A 19,961-nucleotide genomic window follows, 5' to 3' on the forward strand; every position below is an offset into this window, starting at 1 on the left:
TGAAACTGCAAAATTTGGAATAATTTCTTTCAGAAGTTCTTTCACTGAGGGTCATTATATCTTATATGCATCTACCTGTCCTGAAAAAGTTGATTCCAATCACTAAGGCGTATGAATAAAATTTCATCCGTATAAAACCTACTAGAATATTCCTAAAAAACCCCTGGCCCCCAACAGGAAAATGTTACTGTTTTTGTCTTGACAGCTCTCACCTTCATCCTGGGCTGATGCCTTGGGGGCCCTAAGAATCCTACTAGAAGGACTCTGGAAAAAGTTGTAGCAAATGAATCATGCCTAATTAGGCCTCAATTTACTGTCTGTTCATTTGAGCCAGGCCATTGGGTGACCTGGGCAAGGTGAGGAAATACACTAGATGTCACCAAGAAGCAAAAGTCCCAGTCCTGAGGGCTTCTAAGTGGGAGACAGCTAAGAAACAGCTGGAAGAGACCAGTCAAGAGGCAGAGATAAGAGGATTAAGTGCCTGAGAATTCGAAAAAGTCACAGCCTCAGAAATGATACTTTTTTTCTTTTCAAAATAGCTTTATTGAGATATTACATTCCATACAATTCACCCACTTAAAGTGTACAACTCAATTTTTTTTTTTACTATATTCACAAATATATGTAACCATCACTACTGTCAATTTTAGAACATTTTTGAGGGGAGGTGGTAATTAGATTTATTTATTCTTTGATAGAGCTACTGGGGATTGAACGCAGGACCGCGTGCCTGGTAGACATGTACTCTACCGCTGAGTTACCCCCTCCCCCTCTGCGGCTCAGCTCTGAATCAGGTAGATGGAGACGGATCCCAGAGAGAGACCAGCGGGCAACTAAGACTCGAGGAACTTGATCTTAACCCCGTTTGCCAGCTCAGCTCATACTGGGGTCTGCAGGCTGTTATCTTCAGCTCCCCATTTGGTTTGGCCAAGCCACCTTGTGCCAACAGCTGATAATTCAAATGACATGGGACTCTCAAGTCCTTTGTTTAGGCAAGAAATCGGGTGGGTCAGTCTAGGTTGCGTTATGCTTTAGTGGAAACAAAGAAAACCAAGCCCAGCCTCAGTGGATTAGCACAACACATGCAAACCTCCCTCCAGGGCAACTGTCCTCTCTGCATCCATTCAGTGATCTGGAGCAGCACGGTCCAACAGAATTTTCTGTGTTGATGAACTTTCTTTCTTTTTAAGTTATTTATAGTAGTATAACCAGCTTACAGTGGGTCAATTTCTGGTGTACAGCATAATGTTTCAGTCATACACATATCATACACATACATATATTCCTTTTCATATTCTTTTTCTTTATAGGTTACTACAGGGTATTGAATCTAGTTCTCTCTGCTGTACAGTAAGACCTTGTTATTTATCTATTCTGTACATAATAGTTTGTATCAGCCAATCCCAGACTTCCAATTTATCCCTCCTTCCCCACTTCCCTCCTGATAACCGTAAGTTTGTTGTCTATGTCTGTTTTGTAAATAAGTTCACTTATGTCTTTTTTTTTTTTTTTTTTAAGATTCCACATATGAGTGATATTGTATGGTATTTGTCTGTCTCTTTCTGGCTTACTTCACTTAGAATGATAATCTCCAGATCCATTCATGTGGCTGCAAATAGCATTATTTTATTCTTTTTTTATGGCTGAGTAGTCGTCCACTGTATAAATATTCCACAACTTTATCCAGTCATCTGTCGATGGGCATTTAGTTTCCTTCCATGTCTTGGCTATTGTAAATAGTGCTGCTATGAACACTGGGGTGCATGTGTCTTTGAATCAGAGTTCTCTCCAGATATATGCCCAGGAGTGGGATTGCTGGATCATACGGTGAGTTTATTTTTAGTTTTTGAGTATGTTGATGGACTTTCTATATCTGCTCTGGCCAATACCATAGCCACTGGCCACACGGTGCTACTGAGCCCTTGAAATGTGGTGGGTGGGACTGAATGTTTCATTTTACTTTATGTACGTTTACATTCCTTGCCCGTATCATGCGGCTCGGGGCTATCTTACTGGACAGTGCAGATCTAGACTGATGGAGACGCTGTTCTTCTACGGCGGAACCTGGACTCCCAGCATCTGCAGTCCGCACGTCTGGGAAAGAAAATGCACTAGCTCTGAAAGACTTCAGCCAGGAAGTGACACATATCACCTCTAGCTGCAGCCCATTGGCCAGAACCGTCACATGGCCCCACCCACCTGTAGAATCTGCCTGGGAACGGTGGTCAGGACGGGGAGGAGAGCCGGGAAAATGTTGACCACTAGGAATACCTACCATGGTCCTTTTATTTTAATTTTACCTCATGCATGGAGGATAAAGAGAAAGTGACAGGATCATATTTTGGCTTAACCAAGACAATTCACATCTTCAAGAAAAAAAAAAAAGATTTCAGCAAGACAGGAAACGGGAGACACGAGTTCTTTCCCGACAGCGACACCATGTGGTCAATTTTGAGAACTGCACCTTCCCAGATCACCTCGGACCGCCAGGAATCAATGTGAGACCATGGAATCAGTTCTGGTCATTGAGATTCGGTATAGTCAAGGAAGTCACCATTTTAGGCTTGTTAACATGACACTTTTCAAAGAGGTAAGAAAGAGGGAAAAAGACACCTCTCTTTTCAAATTCTTTCTGTGTCTGGATCCCGTCCATTTATCTATAACCCATCCCAGCTTCATTACTTGCTGACTGTGGGACCTCGGACAAGTGACCTCACCTCTCTGGGTGAAGACTTGATGGAGGGAGGAAGTAAGGGAAATGGGGCTAGGGAATCAAGGCAACAGGAGGCTGGGATTGAGCATGACTACAGTCATGTGCAAAATGAGAGATTTTGCCCTCAGTGCCTCTAGCATCCAGACATCTTCCTTTCTTGACTCAGAATTGCTTTTTATGCCTCCCCACTTCTCTCCTCCAGAGAAAAGACTGCTTCTTCCTCTCCCCTTAACCCAAACCCTCAGAATGACTCCATTTTTCAGGATAGGCAGCTCCTCCCTGCCACCCCCCAACCTTTCTTTTAAACTTCAAGACTATTTATTACGAAGATGTTGTGAGGTTGGTAGTCAGCCCAACAATGTAATCAAGGTTTCAGATTTTTTCTATCTTTTTATTGTCTCCTTCATCTTGTTGGGTTTTCATCTGCTTGGTTTTTGCCTCAGGGTGGCAAGATGGCCACTGCAGCTCCAGGCATCACATCTGTGCTCCAAGCAGGAAGAAGGAAGGCACCCTTCCAGCACACTTTCCTTTTGTGCCAGTCCTCTTTCCATTTAAAAAAAAATTGAAGTAAAATACATATAAGATAAATTTTACCATTTGAGCCATCTCAAAGTATATGTATGATTGATTCAATGACATTTAGTACATTCCCAGTGCTACGAAACTACCACCACTTTCTAGTTCTAGGACATTTCATCACTTTAAAAAGGAATTCTGAACCCAGTAAGCAATCACTTCCCATTGTCTTGTTTCCCCAGCCTCTTGCAACCACGAATCCACTATCTTTGTCTCTATACATTTGCCTACTCTGTTTCATAGCAATGGAATCATGCAATATGTGGTCTTTTGTGTCTAGCTTCTTTCACTCACCACAATGTTTCCAAGGTTCACCCATGTTGTAGCCTGTGTCAGTGCTCCATTTTTTTTTAATGGTGGAATATTCCCTTGTACAAACGTACCACATTTTGTTTATCCACTCATCAGTTGATGGGCACCTGGGATGTTTCCATCTTTTGGCTATTGTGACTAATGCTGCCATGAACATTAAGTTTTTGTTTGAACACCTATTTTCCATTCTTTTGGCTTAACTTTTATTTTTACGTGACTACAAGGTTATCATTGCATCTAACAAAATTAGCAATAACTCCTGAATATCATATAGTCCCTGGTCCATTTTTGAATTTACCCAGTTATCACAAAGATGCCTTTTTATAGTTGGTTTGATTGAATATGATCCCCAAATAAGATCAACATATTGCATTTGCTCTAAATGTTTCTTGAATGTTTTTTTCACTTCAAATCTGTCCTCTGTTTCTTGTTTTATTCTATTATTAAAATACCTGTCTTAGAAGATTGTTTCCCTCCCTCAGTTTTGAAGCTCTCCATTAGCCCGTTACCTAAGTGCGCTGGTTCCTACCCTTGGCTGCTCACTGGAATCACCTGGGGAAAGATTTGAACACTCAAGTCTCAGGCTGCACCCATGTTAATTAATTCAGAACCATCAGGTATGGGGTCAGCACCCCTATTTTTTACTTTAAACAGGATTTTTTTTTAAAGAGCATTTTTAGATTAATAGTAAACTTGAGCTGAAGGTCCAGAGATTTCTCGTACACCCCCTGCCCCAACACACACACAGCCTCCCCCACTATAGACATCCCTACCAGATTTGTTACAACTGATGGAGTTACATTGACACCTCATTACCACCCAAAGTCCATAATTTACGTTAGAGCTCACGCTTGGTACTGACATCCTAGGGGTTTTGACAAGTATATAGTGATGGGTATTCACCACTAGAGTACCACAGAGTAGTTTCCCTGCCCTAAAAGTCCCCTGGGCTCTACCTAGCTGTTCCCCCCTCCCCTCTAGCCCTTGGCATCTAGGGATCTTTGTACCGTCTCTGGTTTTGCCATTTCCAGAATGTCATGTTGTTAGACTCACACGGTGTGAAGCCTTTTCTGATTGGCTCTTTTCGCTTAGTAATATGCATTTGTTTCCTCCATGTCATTTCATGGCTTGGGAGCTCATTTCTTTATAATACTGAATAAAAATTCCATTGTCTGGGTGGACCACAGTTTATTTATCCATTCCCTTACCAAAGGACATCTTTTTTTAAGAAAATTAACCATTTGATTACTTAATTAGTTTATTTTTAGTGGAGGTACTGGGGATTGAACCTAGAACCTCCCGTGTGCTAACCATGAGCTCTGTCACTGAGCTATACCCTCCCCCCCACCTCAAAAACATCTTGGTTGCTTCCAAGTTTCCAAGTCCCTCCCCTCACCCTTGGCCTTTATTCCAATGTGTATCAATCACACTCCAGGTGCCCAATAGCCAGTTGTGGCCAGTGGCTACTGGATTGGACAGCACAGATATAGAATATTTCCATCATTCCAGAAAGTTCTACTAGGCAGCACTGGCCTAAAACCCCTTATTTCACAGGCAATGCAAAAAGAGATTTCCTAATTCCATCATCTCTTCTTTACTTACTGACTGTAAATCTCCCCAAAGGAAAAAAACCTCTCTTTAGTTATTTGTTTACACCGAATTACACTGTCCACAGGAAAGACAGGAGAAACACGATTTTTCTTAATTTAGCAATGTTTAGAAAAGTAAATCAGATCTTCAACAACTTTCCTCATTTTTTTTTTTTTGATTCTTTCTTTTTTGAGGACCATTGTGAACCCGCGGGTTTTTACGTATTTGACGCCTTTCTTTCTTTCTTTCTTTCTTTCTTTCTTTCTTTCTTTCTTTCTTTCTTTCTTTCTTTCTTTCTTTCTTTCTTTCTTTCTTTCTTTCTTTCTTTCTTTCTTTCTTTCTTTCTTTCTTTCTTTCTTTCTTTCTTTCTTTCTTTCTTTCTTTCTTTCTTTCTTTCTTTCTTTCTTTCTTTCTTCACATTTATTGCAGCATTTGACGTCTTTCAATCCGCTGCTGAGAGTCTTCCTTTGAAGTTCACATGATTCCACCTTTGGTTTCTTCAAGTTGGCCCCCGAGTCTTTGGACGGAACCCCAGTAATCTCTGAGCTCTTCCTATTTTTGGTGTGACAAGATGTTCCAGGCTGGCCCTGATGGATTTTTTTCCTGCCTTAGACCTGGAGCCAGCCTTTACGCCAAAAAACTTCAGTTACCCCCAGAAGGAGATGATGTTTAGAGACAATCATCTGGGCTTCTAGAAGTCTAGATGAGCGGTAACAAAATCTCCAGGCTCTCAGGGCTCAAGGCGCTCAACACTGCCCACCCATCTATGAGCAGTGGGAGAGGCACGTTCTAATTGCTTCAGTGCCTCTGCGTCCCTGCCCCTCGCCCCCCACCCTCCCCGCAGGCCCGCTCCTGTTTCCTCAGTGTGCTTCTCTGTCCATCCCTAACAGGGTCTGTTAGATTAGCAGGCAGCGCTTGGGTTATATCCTGGTAGCCCCCCGGGCTGTCCACCCTGTTAGGTCTGTCCACTCCCTCACCTCCGTAACCGGTCACATGACCCCCTTCCCTCCCTCCAATCTGATCTAATTCTCTCTCTGCTCTCCTGAAGCCCGCCTGGTTTAAGAGGATTGGAGCATTTGCTAAATTGTACCAGAACAGGGTGAGAGGACTGACTGTGGGGAGACTCAGGGACCAGAGAGGCCACAGGGAGGCGGTAGAGGACGAGGGAGACAAGGAGATGGAGGGGCAGGTGGGAGCATCACCTGAGTGGAGGAGAAACAGAAGGAGGAGGAAGATATTGAAAGAGGGGACGTGCTTCCTGGCTGGGATGATTAGCCATATTTACCTAGTCACTGGATGCATATTTAAAAAATAAAATAAGAGAAACTATAAACGAAGAGGGTATAAGAGAGGGATGGAGGAACTGAGAGACAGAAGAAAAATTGTCCTAAAATTTTTTTTTGCTTACTCCAAGAAATAGAAAATATTCTTCTATGGATGCTTCTAGAAGCTTACTCATTCTAGTTTTTCCTCTGGAGTGAGGTGGGTGTCAAGGTTCATTTTCTTCCCACATAAAAATGTCTTGTTGTTTCAGTACCATTTGTTATTTCTTCCCCCTCACCCCCAATTTCCAAATTGACTTGATGTTTTGTTCAAAACAAGTTGATTGCATCTGAAGATTTATTTCTAGATATTCTTTTTTATTCCATTGATCTATTTGTTGACCCTTATGCCCATCACATGCTTCCCCGACTGCTGTAGTTTTATAATAAATCTTGAAATTAGGTAGCATAATACAGTTCTCCATTTTTTGGAGATTGTTTTGGCTATTCTAGATCTTCTGCATTTCCATCTAATTTTAGGATCATCTTGTCATTTTCTTCAAAAAAATCTTGCTCAGGGGGAGGGATAAACTAGGAGTTTGGGATTAACAGATACATACTACTATACATAAAACAGATAAACAACAAAGACGTACTAGTCTATAGTACAGGAAACCATTTTCAACATCTTGCAATAACCTATAATGGAAATGAATATGAAAAAGAATATATATATGATATACGTATAACTGAATTACTTTGCTCTACACTTGAAACTAACACAACATTGTTAGTAAATATAGTAGAGTATATCAACTATACTTCAATTGAAAAAGACCTTGCTGAGATTTTTACTGAGATTGCATTGCATAGGTAGATTTGGGGAGAATATCCATGAACATGGGATGTCTTTCTATTTGTGTAGGTCTTCTTTAATTTCTCTCAGCAATATGTTGAGTATTGTAGATGTCTTGCACAACTTTTATTAGATTTCTTTCAATGTATTTTATGTTCTTAAGTGCTATTGTGAATAGTATTATTAAAAGATATCCTTGTCCAGTTTTTTTTATTGCTATTGTATAGAAATACAATTAAGTTTTGTTTATTGATTTTGCACCCTGTGATCTTGATTTATTTATTTATTAGATTTATTTTCTAGTTCCAGTAATGTGTGTGTATTCCAATAGAATTTTTCCTGCGTCAGTAAGCATGACAGTTTTGCCTTATCCAAGATACAGTTTTCTAAACATTAAAAAAAAAAAACAACACATCTCTACAAGAAATTCTAAATACGCAAGAGGGAATGAGTACAACACAAAACATAAAATTCCAGTTCATCTCTCTTCGTAGAGAAGGGATCTTTGTGTGGAGCTGAGAGCAGCCAAAGAGAACCAAAAACCGAGGGTGTATGTATTTTTCTGAAAGTAAAACACTTTAAGGAAAAGGCAACTTGGGGGGAAAGACCCTAATAAATAACTCAGTGCAGTTAGCTTAAGCACGTTAAAGCCAATGTCTGTGATCAGCAATGAAAACAGTAATATAAAATGCTTCACCACAAATGAGTCAAATTCAGGCTAGCTGTTGGATGGCATGCTTTAAAAAAAAAAAAAACACTATATTGATGTATGATGAACACACAAAAGCTGTATATATTTAATATATACAAGTTAAGGAGCTTGGAGATAAATGTACTCCATTAACTTTTTTTTCTTGTTTGTTTTGTTTTTTTTGGGGGGGAGGTAATTAGGCTTCTTTATTTATTTTTTTTGGTTGTTTTTTTTTTTTTTTTTGTGGGTGGAGATAATTATGTATGTATGAATTTATTTATTTTTTAACAGAGGTACTGGGGATTAAACCCAGGACCTCATGCTTGCTAAGCATGGACTTTACCACTGAACTATACCCTCCCCACAAGTGTACTTAAATTTTGATTACAAATGCAAATGCATCCAAGCATGTGTGTGAACATCTACAGCATGTTACGTCCACTGCCCAAGTCACTGCGAATGTCAGGGAGGATTCCACAGCTTCACCTTCTCTTCCTCAGAGCATCTCCTGGGGACTTATGTTGGGGAGGGGATCCCAGGGACTGCGACAGCACCAACTGCTGAAACCAAAGTCTCATGGCCACCAAGGAAGCATGAGAAGACATGAGCGGGGGCTTGAGAAAGGTTTTGGCATCACCTGCCAAATATGTCTCATGACCCCTTCAGCTGTCTTCTGACCTAGCTGTGATTCTGCAGACACCGGCCTGCCTGGGCCTAAGAGCTTGGGGCATGTGGTGAGTCAGACAAGGTCAAGGCCAAGGAAACCTGCTGGGGAGAAGCCCAGGGACTGAGGGGGAGGGAGAGAGACCAGAGAGGAGAGGGAAGGGGAAGCATGGGTCTCCATGGCACAGAGAGGTGGGAGATGGGCAAATCAGAGGAGGGACGAGGTGGGGAGTGGGGGGTTGTCTAAACAACAGAATAGTAAGACATTTACTCAGTGTTTCCTGTAAATCAGCCTCCGTGCTGAGTGTGTAAATGGCACACTCCGTGTAATTCACACCCACAGGCATGTGGTTGTTACCCAAAGTCTCACGGCTGTCCGGCTGTCCACAGGTCTTTCTGTGAAGAGTCCACAGAGCAGATGGGCTCCGCCCAACCTGCTGGAGTGGAGGAGTTAAGGGCCGTGCTCTCCTGGTTCAGGCTCAGCTCGGATGCTTGCTGTCTTCTCAGAAAGGCACTTGAATGCTCTTATGTTTGGTAGGAACTCCTGTAGGCAAGGGATTAGGCTGCTGGCCTTCAAAGACCTCTTGCGAGGTTATTAAGGCATATAGAGCAGCTGCTGTCACATGGGAAATGACACATGCTGGGGGAACCTTGCCGATTCTGGTTTTGAGAGCAAGAGTCTGGCGCCTCAATTTCCCCTTCTTCCTGCAGCTCCCCACCTTCTACCTATCTTGCCCCTCTCTGTCCCTGTATCTCCCCTTCTCTGTGTCCCCTCTTCCTGCCCCTGGTCTCTTTCTTTCTCTGCCCCTCAGTTTCCTTGTGGGGTCTGTGTATTTTTCTGTCTCCATTCCTACCAGGGTCTGTCTGACAATCGTAAGGAGTCTCGTTATATTCTAGCAGTTGCCTCCCTGCCCCCAAACCATAGCCTGTCACATGAACCTCTAAATCCCTGCTAATTCTCACTATATTTTGCTGAGGTCAGCCTGGTCTAAGAGGATTGGAGCATTTGCTAAATGGGACCAGGACAGGACCAGAAAACTGGCTGTGGGGAGATGCAGGGGTCAGGATGGCCACAGAGGGCAGCAGAGAAACTGATGACAGAAGGAACACATCATTGGTGCAGGGACATAGAGCCCAGGGATGCCAAATGTAGACTCTGTAGATACAGATCCATCTATGAATGGATGCTTGATCTGTGACAAATTAACCATTCTTTCTGTAAACTGACAATTGGAATTCCATGATGAGAAAACAAGAAATCCTTAGTTCACACCATATAATCAATTCTAGATGTTTTAAGACCTAAATATGGGAGTTAAAACTAAAGATTTTAGAGACAAAAATAATATCTTTATAACCATGTGATAATGAGACATTTCTTAAACAAGGAAGACAAAAGAAAAGGCGTTAATTTTAGAGGGAAAAAGCAAACAAACAAACAAAAAAACAAATCCATCCCCCTAAAAAAAAAAAACCAGACGGCCCTTCCCCCACTAAAAAGCAAACCCTGTTGTATCAAAAGCAGCAGACTGAGGACTTCAGACTGATGCCAGCTGTAAATAGCTTTCAGTTTGTGACAAGGCAAGTAAGCAGACCTTGAATGTCAGCTTTTGTAAACTTTTTCTTTTAATGGAGGTACTGGGGATTGAACACATGACCTCAGGCATGTGCTGTACCACTGAGCTATACTCACCCGCTTCCTTATAAATTTTTATGTCAAGTTGAAAATGGGGCTTATCTTATGAAAGTTACTTTAAATTTTTATTAAGAAATTAATTTTGTTTACAGCGATCAGCATACCACTGATGGAAAAGAAAAAAGGACACTGGGTCATCACAATAGATAATGAAAGGCACTTAAATGGACAACATTAAAATCAAGAGATTCTACTTATAAAAAAAGCACAAATGGGAAAAATGTTCCCAACACTTCGGTTACCAAAAGGGACATCCATTTAAATTGAAATAAATTAAGAAAAGTGGGTTGAAAAAAGACAATTTAGAAGTATTCCTAATGCCTGAATAACACACAAGAAATGCTTAACTTCTCCATCACTGGAGAAATCAATATTAAAGCTACAAGAAGTCACAAGACAGCAGGTTGGCCAACATTAAAAAGTCTCAAATTCTAAACTGTCCGACAGGCTGGGCAGGACCGCTGGGCGAATGAGGCCGGTCAAGGTCGCCTAGGAAGCTCTCGGGCAGCGTCCACAAAACCCGGAACACACTATGCGCAGCAAATCCACCGCTGACTCATTAATTGACAGAAATGCCCGTGTCCACCCCAAATAACGGGGTGGGGATATTCAGAGCTGTGCCACCTTTGATGGCCGCACAGTGAAGACAAAAATACCCACCTCCCCAGGCTGGGTGGTTGGAGGTGCAGGAACGCCATGGAGGGTAATCAGCTGTGAAGACAGAGCTGCCACACATTCCTGCATCCTTGCCTGGGTGCCATGCACAGGTCCACGAAACTAGTCCCCTCTCGTCCCGCGGGGTCTGCAGGACTTTGTGGGGACATATGACTCTATAAATTCAGTAGCTGCCTGGGGCCTAAGTCGTTCTCATCTTCAGAGTCATCATCCTTTTGGTACCCAGACATCAAGGGAGAGGGAGGTCCCCGGGAGGGATCTCGGTAGGAGAACACCCCTGCAAAATCTGGAGTTGAAAGAGGCTCTGGATAGAAGTTCAGGGCAGAGGGGTCCTGAGGCCAGACGGGTGCTGGAGCTGGGACTGAGGCTGGGGCTGGAACGGGGGCTGAAGCAGCCGGGACTTCCGCCTGGGCGCCCCGAGCCGGGGCCCACCTGGCCGGGCCCTGGCCGAAGGCGCCGGGATCCGGTGCCGCGAGCATCCCCGCGGGGCTGGGCGGAGCGGGGCTGCGGAAACCCGGCTCCTCTGGGAATGTGGGGCCGGGGGCGCCGGGGGCGTCGCAGGCTCTCTGGTCTCCGCCCTTGGACAGTCGCTCCAGCCTAGAGCGTTTGGCCCGGCGGTTTTTGAACCACACCTGGGGAGACAGAGGGGCCCGGGACGAGGCGTCAGAGAGCAGGGGCCGCGCGCGTCCACCTCTGCCCGGGCTGCGGGGCTGCTGCGGGGCGAGGGCCGCCGGCCTCGCCTCTGCCTCCGCCCCCGCCTCTGCCTCCGCCCCCAGCCCCAGTTAGAGGCCCCTGCGGGTCAGGAGGCCGCCGGGGGGGGCGGCGCCGAGGGCAGGAGGGGCAGGGCTGGGGCACCCGCGAGCCCAGGAATCAGGAAGGGGTCTGCCCGAGAGGGTCCGCAGGTTCAGAGGCCCTGAGGTCTGGGCACAGGGAGGCTTCGTGGGGCGTCAGTCCTGGCCAGACGGGGTTGGCGGGTTTGTGCCGCACAGGGTTGAAGTGGACTCGGGATCCAGTCGTGCGCCCACACCGGGGAGATCCCTGGCTTGCCGTGTGACCCAGGGCCGCACTGGGCCCCTCTGGCCTGACTGCTCCCCACCTGCTGCGCGGGAAGGGCAGGGAAGGTGGTCCAGGGGCGGGGCACTTGGTAAGTGGCCAAGTGGGAGCAGGTCTGGGGGACCGGGGGCGGGGAGGGGGTCAGACCTGCACTTTGTGCTCCTCTAGGTTGAGCTTGGCCGCCAGGCCCAGGCGTTCCTGGTAGCCCGGATAGTCGTTCTTCTTAAAGTGCTCTTCCAGCATCTCTAGCTGCTCTTTGGTGTACACCGTGCGCTCCTGTCGCTGCCTCTTTAGGGGTCCTGAGCAGCGGGCGGGGTCTGGCCAAGGAAACAGGGTCAGATGAGCCCCACCACCAATTCCCAGCCGATCTGGCACCCTTCTCCTCCTAGGCCAGGCCCCTCCTGTGAGCAGGTGGGAGAGGGGCTCAGGCCTGATGGCAGCAGGAGGCAGTGCCTGGATGAGGGTGTGGCATCTGGACCAGATGTTCTTGGTCAGACCCTGGCTCCCCACCTTCGAGCCCCAGCGCCTGCCCCTCTCTGGGCCTCAGTGTCCACATCTTTGAAATGGGCTTGATCACAGCTTCTGGAATATTACAGGGTCCCCAGCTGGGAAGGCAGGCAAGGGTGGAAGCGACGCTGACTTTTGTGGGGGGCCACTGTGTGCCAGCTCTCTGATCATCCACCCCAAATAATGTAACTCCACGCCCCCAAATCTGCTAATTCCTCCCCGCAGCACAGCGCAGGAAGCCCTTCCAGACAGCTGGGCCTTCTCTGGATGTCCAGGCGGCCTCCCAGTCTTGGCCACAGGATCCTACCCACACAGCCCCACCACCAGCCCAGGCCCCTCCTGGTGGTCCAGACTCACCCATGAGAGATCTGAGTTCTTCCTTCCTCACTACTGCTCTGTTCTCTGCGCTTCGTACTCTGCTCATGGGTCTGGGGCTTATATCCCAGCTTCCTGCTGCACCCACCTAGGCACACCCTAAATGTCCTGGGACCCACCCTCTCATGCCCCACCTTCAACCCTACCCCCTTGCAGGAGACACTCTAATTTATTAATCCTTTTATTATTGAGTGACTACTGCTCACTGGGAGCCTCCAGGAACCCCCCATGGTGAGACCGCCTGGGTCCTGCCCTTTTTCCTGGTGAATGAATGAACTGGGTCTGGTTTGGGTGTTCAACGCAGGAGCTTGGGTCCCAAGAACCACCTCCTCCAGCTGCATAGATCTGGGTATAAGCATCAGCATGAACTCCTGGCTTGTGCCGGGGTCTCCCGGGGACACTGTCTTCTGGGGATGAGCACTGTAACTTATGTTCTCGAGAAGTTTTATTATCATCAATGTCAAATGAAAATTAAACGAGTGATCACAGACAACATGAAACAAAGCACAGAGATCTTGTTATCCAATTTGCCTCACTCTCTGAATTGCCACTCCCCGGGGCAGTCTACCAGAAGGAGACCTTTCTGGCAACATTCTGCCATGACTGGACATCTTTTGTGCTTCTTGGGTGGCTGGGAACATGCTGGTCACCAAGACAGTCAGTGGTGCTGCTGTCAACAGGGGAGGATCTAGTAATTTCCTTGGTCTATAAGATGTGACTAGAGGCCACCTTCTCCCTCCTTTTTAAAGAAAATGAAATGGAACATCTTGATGGTTAGATGGGCAGAGTTTGAGAAGAGGCTCCATGCCTGGGGTTGGTTGGTGAGAGGATGCGGAAGGTAGCTTTCTCATGTTTTTGGAGTCTTACTTGGTGCTGAGACAGACTTGGTGATAACTGCCAATACTCTCAGCCAGAGGCCATTGGGAAGGCACTAGAGGTGCGTCTGTTCTGTCTAGATACCTCAATGGGTGATTCTGTTCCCTTTTGTCAGGACCCTTAGGGGTTCGGGGATCAAGAGTCAGGGGAGAGCATGGCTGAAAAGGCTCACAGTCCAGGGTGCTGGTAACACAGGGAGATCAGAATCAAAATTAAGTAAAACATATAGATATTGTTATGGGTGCAGCTCATCGTTTTGGACACTACTCAGTGCGGGACACAGGAAAGTTCCAAAATCTATCAACTTTTCCCTATCCAACGTGCTGTCAAGCCTCATAAACATGCTGGAAAAGCCAGAGTGACCAGGAAAGCAATGTCCCTGCCCGCAACAATTTTTGCAGTGTAGCAATTTATTTGACCAATAAAAGATAAATAGATGGAGAAGCTCACTGATACTCTTTTATGAAAATGTATAATTCAAATATGGCAAAGTTCATGGCTGTATGTTACTATTCGCTGAGCCAAAAGGGGAAAATTAAACAGAAGTGTCCCTCCATTGATGAAGGGGTAAACAAAATGTCATTCATTCGTCCAATGGAATATTTTTTAACCTTAAAAAGGAATAAAGTACTGATCCATACTACAACACAGATAAATCTTGAAAACATTACACTGAGTGAAAGAAATCAGACACTAAAGGTCACATAGCATATGATTCCATTCATATGAAATGTCCAGAATAGACAAATCCATGAAGACAGGAGGTGGATTAGCAGTTTCCAGGAACTTGGGAGAGGGGAAAATTGGGACTAGGGCATGGGGTTCCTATTTGGGGTGATGAAAAAGTTCTAAAATGGATTGTGGTGATGGGTGCACAATTCTGTGAATAAAGTGAAAAACATTGAATTGTATACTTTAAATGGGTAATTTTATATACGCATATCAATAAAAATATGTATATCAATAAAAATATATTAATGAATGCAATGATGGTTTTATTGCCCACTGGATCAATCAGGATAAGTGGGTCATAGGATAGTGATGTGGCTTTCTCGTGCTATAGACAGAATGAAGCTTGATAAAAAGGTTTTTGGAGATTTTAGAGACCAAATTGGTAATATCTCGTAAAGGATTAAATAGTGGTTTTTATCATAAGAGATTTATCCTGGAACAATTCTTGACCACTGTGAACAGTATAAATATATTTACTTGAACTATCAATCAGCTGAGTTAACTGAATTAATTCATGTCCTTGAATAAGAGAATGAGTATTTCTTAGCAATGTCAGACTGTGGGATATTAATTAACAACAAAAGGAATGGAGGGTAGAATGTTTAGTAACAACTGATGAGTTTCAGTGTATTATTTGCTTTGTTTGAGGGTGTATCTTTTTGTTGAAATAAATGCGTCTGGAACAGAGTTCATGTTAGGCTTTTTTTTGACGGCTGAATCTCCTAGTCTCAAATGGGAAAAACTCAAAGCTGAAAGCTAATGATGTGTTCAGTGATTGAATAAGTGGGTAGTTTTTGACACGGAGTAATATCTCAGGCACATTGTTCATTCTGAGAATGTATACATTCAACGAGCACATGCAAAAGATAAATAAAGCATATATCCATAATATATTTAAATTGACAACAACATCAAAACCCCCAGCAAAAATGAATTACCCAGGGGCTACAGGGAATGCTGGATGTTCATTTCTTCCCTTTTTCCTACTGCTTAATTATTATTATTAATTTGCAAGCAGGAAAACAAGGACAATTTCTGGCTCTGGATGCTGCCTGGGCCATGTGAATGTCTTGCACCCTGTTCTTCTGACCTGACTCATCCCAGGGTTGGATGGAAACCCAGAGGGCAGAGCCCATCCGGGGACAGCTAGGGGAGCATTAGTTCCTGAAAGTTCCTCCCTGGGCTTCTCAGACTGCCATCCAATTCCCAGATTCTCATGGATGGGGAGTTGGTAGAAATATGTGCTAAGAGGAAATAATTGGTCCGTTCATTTTTGATCCAATCAGAGCAGAAACAATGGCTCTCTCCCCATCCATCAATTCCTTGATCTCTGCAGCCCCCTGCTAGTTCTAATTCTGGTCCTCCCTGTATGGTTGACTGAAGTCTGGCTCCTGCCCCCAGATGCTCACAGATAGCGAGATCTCTCCATGTTCTCTCTGCAAAGAGAGGCATCACTCTGCGTAGGGGACAAATAAAGAGCAACCTGGGCTTTGTAGACAATGCTGGGGAGATGGAGAGAAGATGGGGATGGGGGATTTGATCTCTGCCTTCTAGAGCCTTCTGATCTGTCTTCCTGTCATTGGGGTTCTTTCCTGTGTCTCCAGTGTGCTCTGCCTCCTCTCGAATTCTTGAAATACAGTCGAGATCCCTGCTATTTGCAGATTCCTTATTTGCCAATTTGCCTACTCTGGAAATTTCTTTGCAACACAAGGAAGCAGAGCTGTGAAAAATACAATCGTGGGTTCCCAGATGACCTGGAACATGACGACCCTTCGCTTTCTTTTCTACTCTCTCTCTCTCTCTTTTATTGTAGGGGGAGAGAATCAGGTTTACTTATTATTATTATTATTAATTATTTAATATGGGCTTTTTTTAAGGTTTTTTTGGGGGAAGGAGGTAATTAGGTTTATTTATTTATTTGCTTTTTTAAAGAGGAGGTACTGGGGATTGAACCCGGGACCTCGTACATGCTAAGCATGCACCCTACCACTTTGAGCTATACCTTCCCCACCTACTTATTATTATTTTTAATGGAGGTACTGGGGATTGGACCCAGGACCTACTGCATGCTAAGTATGTGCTCTACCACTGAGCTCTACCCTCCCCTGCTTTCTTACTTCAGTTCTTATACTGTAAACAAGTGTCCTTTCTGAGGTCTATTTAGGATTGCATTTTGGGGGTATTTTTGTGCTTTTTAAAATGGTGGTAAGATTTTATAACTTAATATTTATCGTTTTAACCATTCCTAAGTATACATTCGGCGGCAGTAAAATACATTCAGGACATTGTGTAACCATCGCCCCTCTCTGCTTAAAACGTCTGCACCGTCCCCAACAGGAACTCTGTAGCCGTTAAACACAAACTTGCCCTCCCGCCCTCGCCCCAGCTCCTGGCAGCCTTTGCACTACTTTGCATCTCTATGATTTCGACCACTCTAATTACCCCGTATTAGTGGAATCATACAATATTTTTCCTTCTGTGTCTGGCATAATGTCTTCAAGGTTTAGCTGTGTTGAAGCATGTGACAGAATTTCATTCCTTTTTATGGCTGGAGAATATATACATATGTAATGGAATACACACACACACACACACACACACACACACACACACACACACACACACACAGAGGCACACCACATTGTTTCTCCATTCATCTGTTGATGGTCCCTTGGGTTGTTTCCACCTTTTGGCTTTTGTGGATAGAGCTGCAACAAACAATGATGTACCAGTATTGGTTCCGGTCCCTGCTTTCAGTTCTTTCGGGTGTACACCTGGAAGAGGAATTGCTGGGTCATATGGTATTTTTGTGCTTTTTGCTAGTGAATTCATTGTTTAAAACGTCCCCAAGCCTAGTGCTAAAGTGCTGTCTACGGTTCCTTCTAAAAAGGCAGTGATGTATCTGATGGAGGAAATCTGTGTGTGAGATACGCTTCCTTCAGGCACGAGTTACAGTGCTGTTGGCCATGCGTTCATTGTGAAAGAATCAATGATATATAATAAATAAAGGGTCTTTAAACAGAAAGACACATAAAACAAGGTGACACAGTGATCAGCTGATAACTCTGCAACCAGAGGCTCACAGAAACGTTGGAGCAGGAAAGTCGAGAATTCTGTGTTTGAGGTGACTTTATAGAGCATTAACTACTCAAAGAATCACAGCAAAGGATGTCAGAAGCCAGCTCAGAGCTTGGAAGGGAGGGGCTGCGCAGGACCTGGAATCTCACTTTGGAAGGGAGGAGTTGCGAAAATTCTCAGCAAAGGGCCAAGTTCATGGGAAGGGTTGAACATTAATACTGGCTCCCTGACCACACAGCTTTCTTGCCTCCAGAAGTTCCTCTTGGGGTCTTACCCCTTGCCCTATTTCAGAAGGTTCTGGAAAGAGTGTGGTACTTGGCGTTTGTGAGTTCCGGAGGCTCTCTGCAGACAGGCAGTCTTGGAGGGAGGCCCAGAGCGTTCATCAGATGCTAAGGGAAAAACTAATTGCCCCCAGGGGCTGCCTGATGCTCTGGAAACCCTTCCCTATCTAACCAATGTCTGTTTTGCTGGAACATGAAGGAGGGTGGGAGGTGGGGGGACAGGGCGGAGTGAAGGTGGGGTGGGATTGGGGTGGGTGGTTGGGGGGTGCTCCTTGGGGCAGCCCAAGGGCTGCCAACATCTGTGCCATAAAAACACACATGGGAGGGAGAAAATCAGGTCCCTTGAGAGAGGAGTGATGGCCTGAAAATGCAGGCAGAAGTCCTAGGCTCTTCAGTAACCATAGAGATAGGAGCCAAAGGTGGGAAAACACTTTTGGAGCACGGGCAGTAAGGCAGCTCAGCTTCCGGGCATCTCTGTGCCCCTCGGTCCCCCTCCCCACCGCTGCATCTCCTCCTGAGGTCTCAGTATGTGAGAAGCCTTGAGACCTCCTCGTGGGGTTTCAAATAAGCAGGTGTTTTCATTCTGTCCCAATGGTCTGCCCGCTCTCCTCCCCCACAGCCTGTCACATGAGGGTCCCCCTCCCAAATCTGATCTAATTCTCTCTCTGCTCTGCTGAGGCCGGTCTGGCCTAAGAGGATTGGAACAATTGCTAAATGGGACCACGACAGGGTCAGAGGACTGGCTGTGGGGAGACCCAGGGGCCAAGGTGGCTGCAGGAGGGCGTCAGAGGAGGTGAGGAGATGGAGGAGCAGAGAGAAGGGGGAGAGTTCGGAGGGGGCCAACGTTGTTGGCTTAAAACATTTATCATGAACCCACATCCAGATTTCCTACCTACTCTCCCTTCCCTGTCCATTTGGGAGTAACAAGGGGCTCTGGAGATGGGAAAAAAGGGTACAGATGTGGCAATTTGTGGGTCTCTGATGCAGAGAAGGCTCTGATCTGCCAGCGATCTTACGCAGAGCCCTGAGGTCTACCTCTGACATGATGCATCTTGCAGCTTTGAGGTCATCAGGTAAAGCGTTCCATTTTTTTTTTAAATACAGAATTTGAAATACACCTTTAATAAATATAAAAAAATTTAATATTTAAAAAATTTCTCAGTTTAAACTCTGAATACAGTAAATAGCAGAGTCTCAACCAACTTCTCTGGGTCCTAGGTGACTTTCTGGAGCTGGAGAGGTCCTGCGGTGTGTCTGTCCCAGTGAAAAGTCAGTCCCATTCAGACTCTGGACCATGTGTAGCAGGGTTGTCAAGGGCATGGTTTTGATGGGAAAAGAAGCCTTGGCTGGAGTATTGTTTCTATGAACCATCAGCTGTGTGTCTCTGGGTGAGGTGCTCCTTTGTCCGCGTCTTGATTTTTCTCCTCTGAAGACCTGAGCTGATCATCCTCACCTCTGGAGCTGACAGTCTGTCCACTATACACACCAGTATAGAGGTTCCAGTTATTTTATCGAAATAAGCTCCTGAGTTGGGTCCATATCCCCTCTCCGAGATAGCGGAGCAACCGTCTGCATTTGCCTGAGTTCAGGGGTTCTTAGGATGCGAGACTTTCCATGCTAAACTGGAACAGTCCCCAAAAAACTGGGTTGGTTGGGACCTTATCCCTGTGCCCCTCCAGGGTCCCATCTTATGGGAACCCTGTGTGTCCTATGGTCCAGTCACTAAAGGGTTAATGTCCCTAGGACCTGGTCCAGTACCCCAGGCTCTGCTATCACTGGTGGGCCCAAAGAATATTATATATATATATTTATACATACACATATACATACATGTACATATCACGTACATGCATATATACATATGTTATATATATAACATGCCATATGATCTATAATATAATATAAAATAAATAAATAAATATATGTAATACAACCCACATGTATGTTTGTCTAGCTAACCCATGGTATTAGTAGCCTTTCAATTTATCCGTCCTGGTGGGACATTGAGTCATCGCTGTGAGGTTT

The 19,961-nt window shown here is 45.0% G+C and overlaps 1 pseudogene; it reads right to left on the reverse strand.

Annotated features, from left to right (window-relative positions):
• Positions 1 to 11,189: 11,189 nt before the first annotated feature.
• LOC135322193 (tetrapeptide repeat homeobox protein 2-like) lies at positions 11,190 to 12,955 on the reverse strand (annotated as a pseudogene).
• Between the last annotated feature and the right edge of the window lie 7,006 nt (positions 12,956 to 19,961).

This window comes from Camelus dromedarius, chromosome 9 (genome assembly GCF_036321535.1).
Source record: "Camelus dromedarius isolate mCamDro1 chromosome 9, mCamDro1.pat, whole genome shotgun sequence".
Taxonomy (NCBI): Eukaryota; Metazoa; Chordata; class Mammalia; order Artiodactyla; family Camelidae; genus Camelus; species Camelus dromedarius.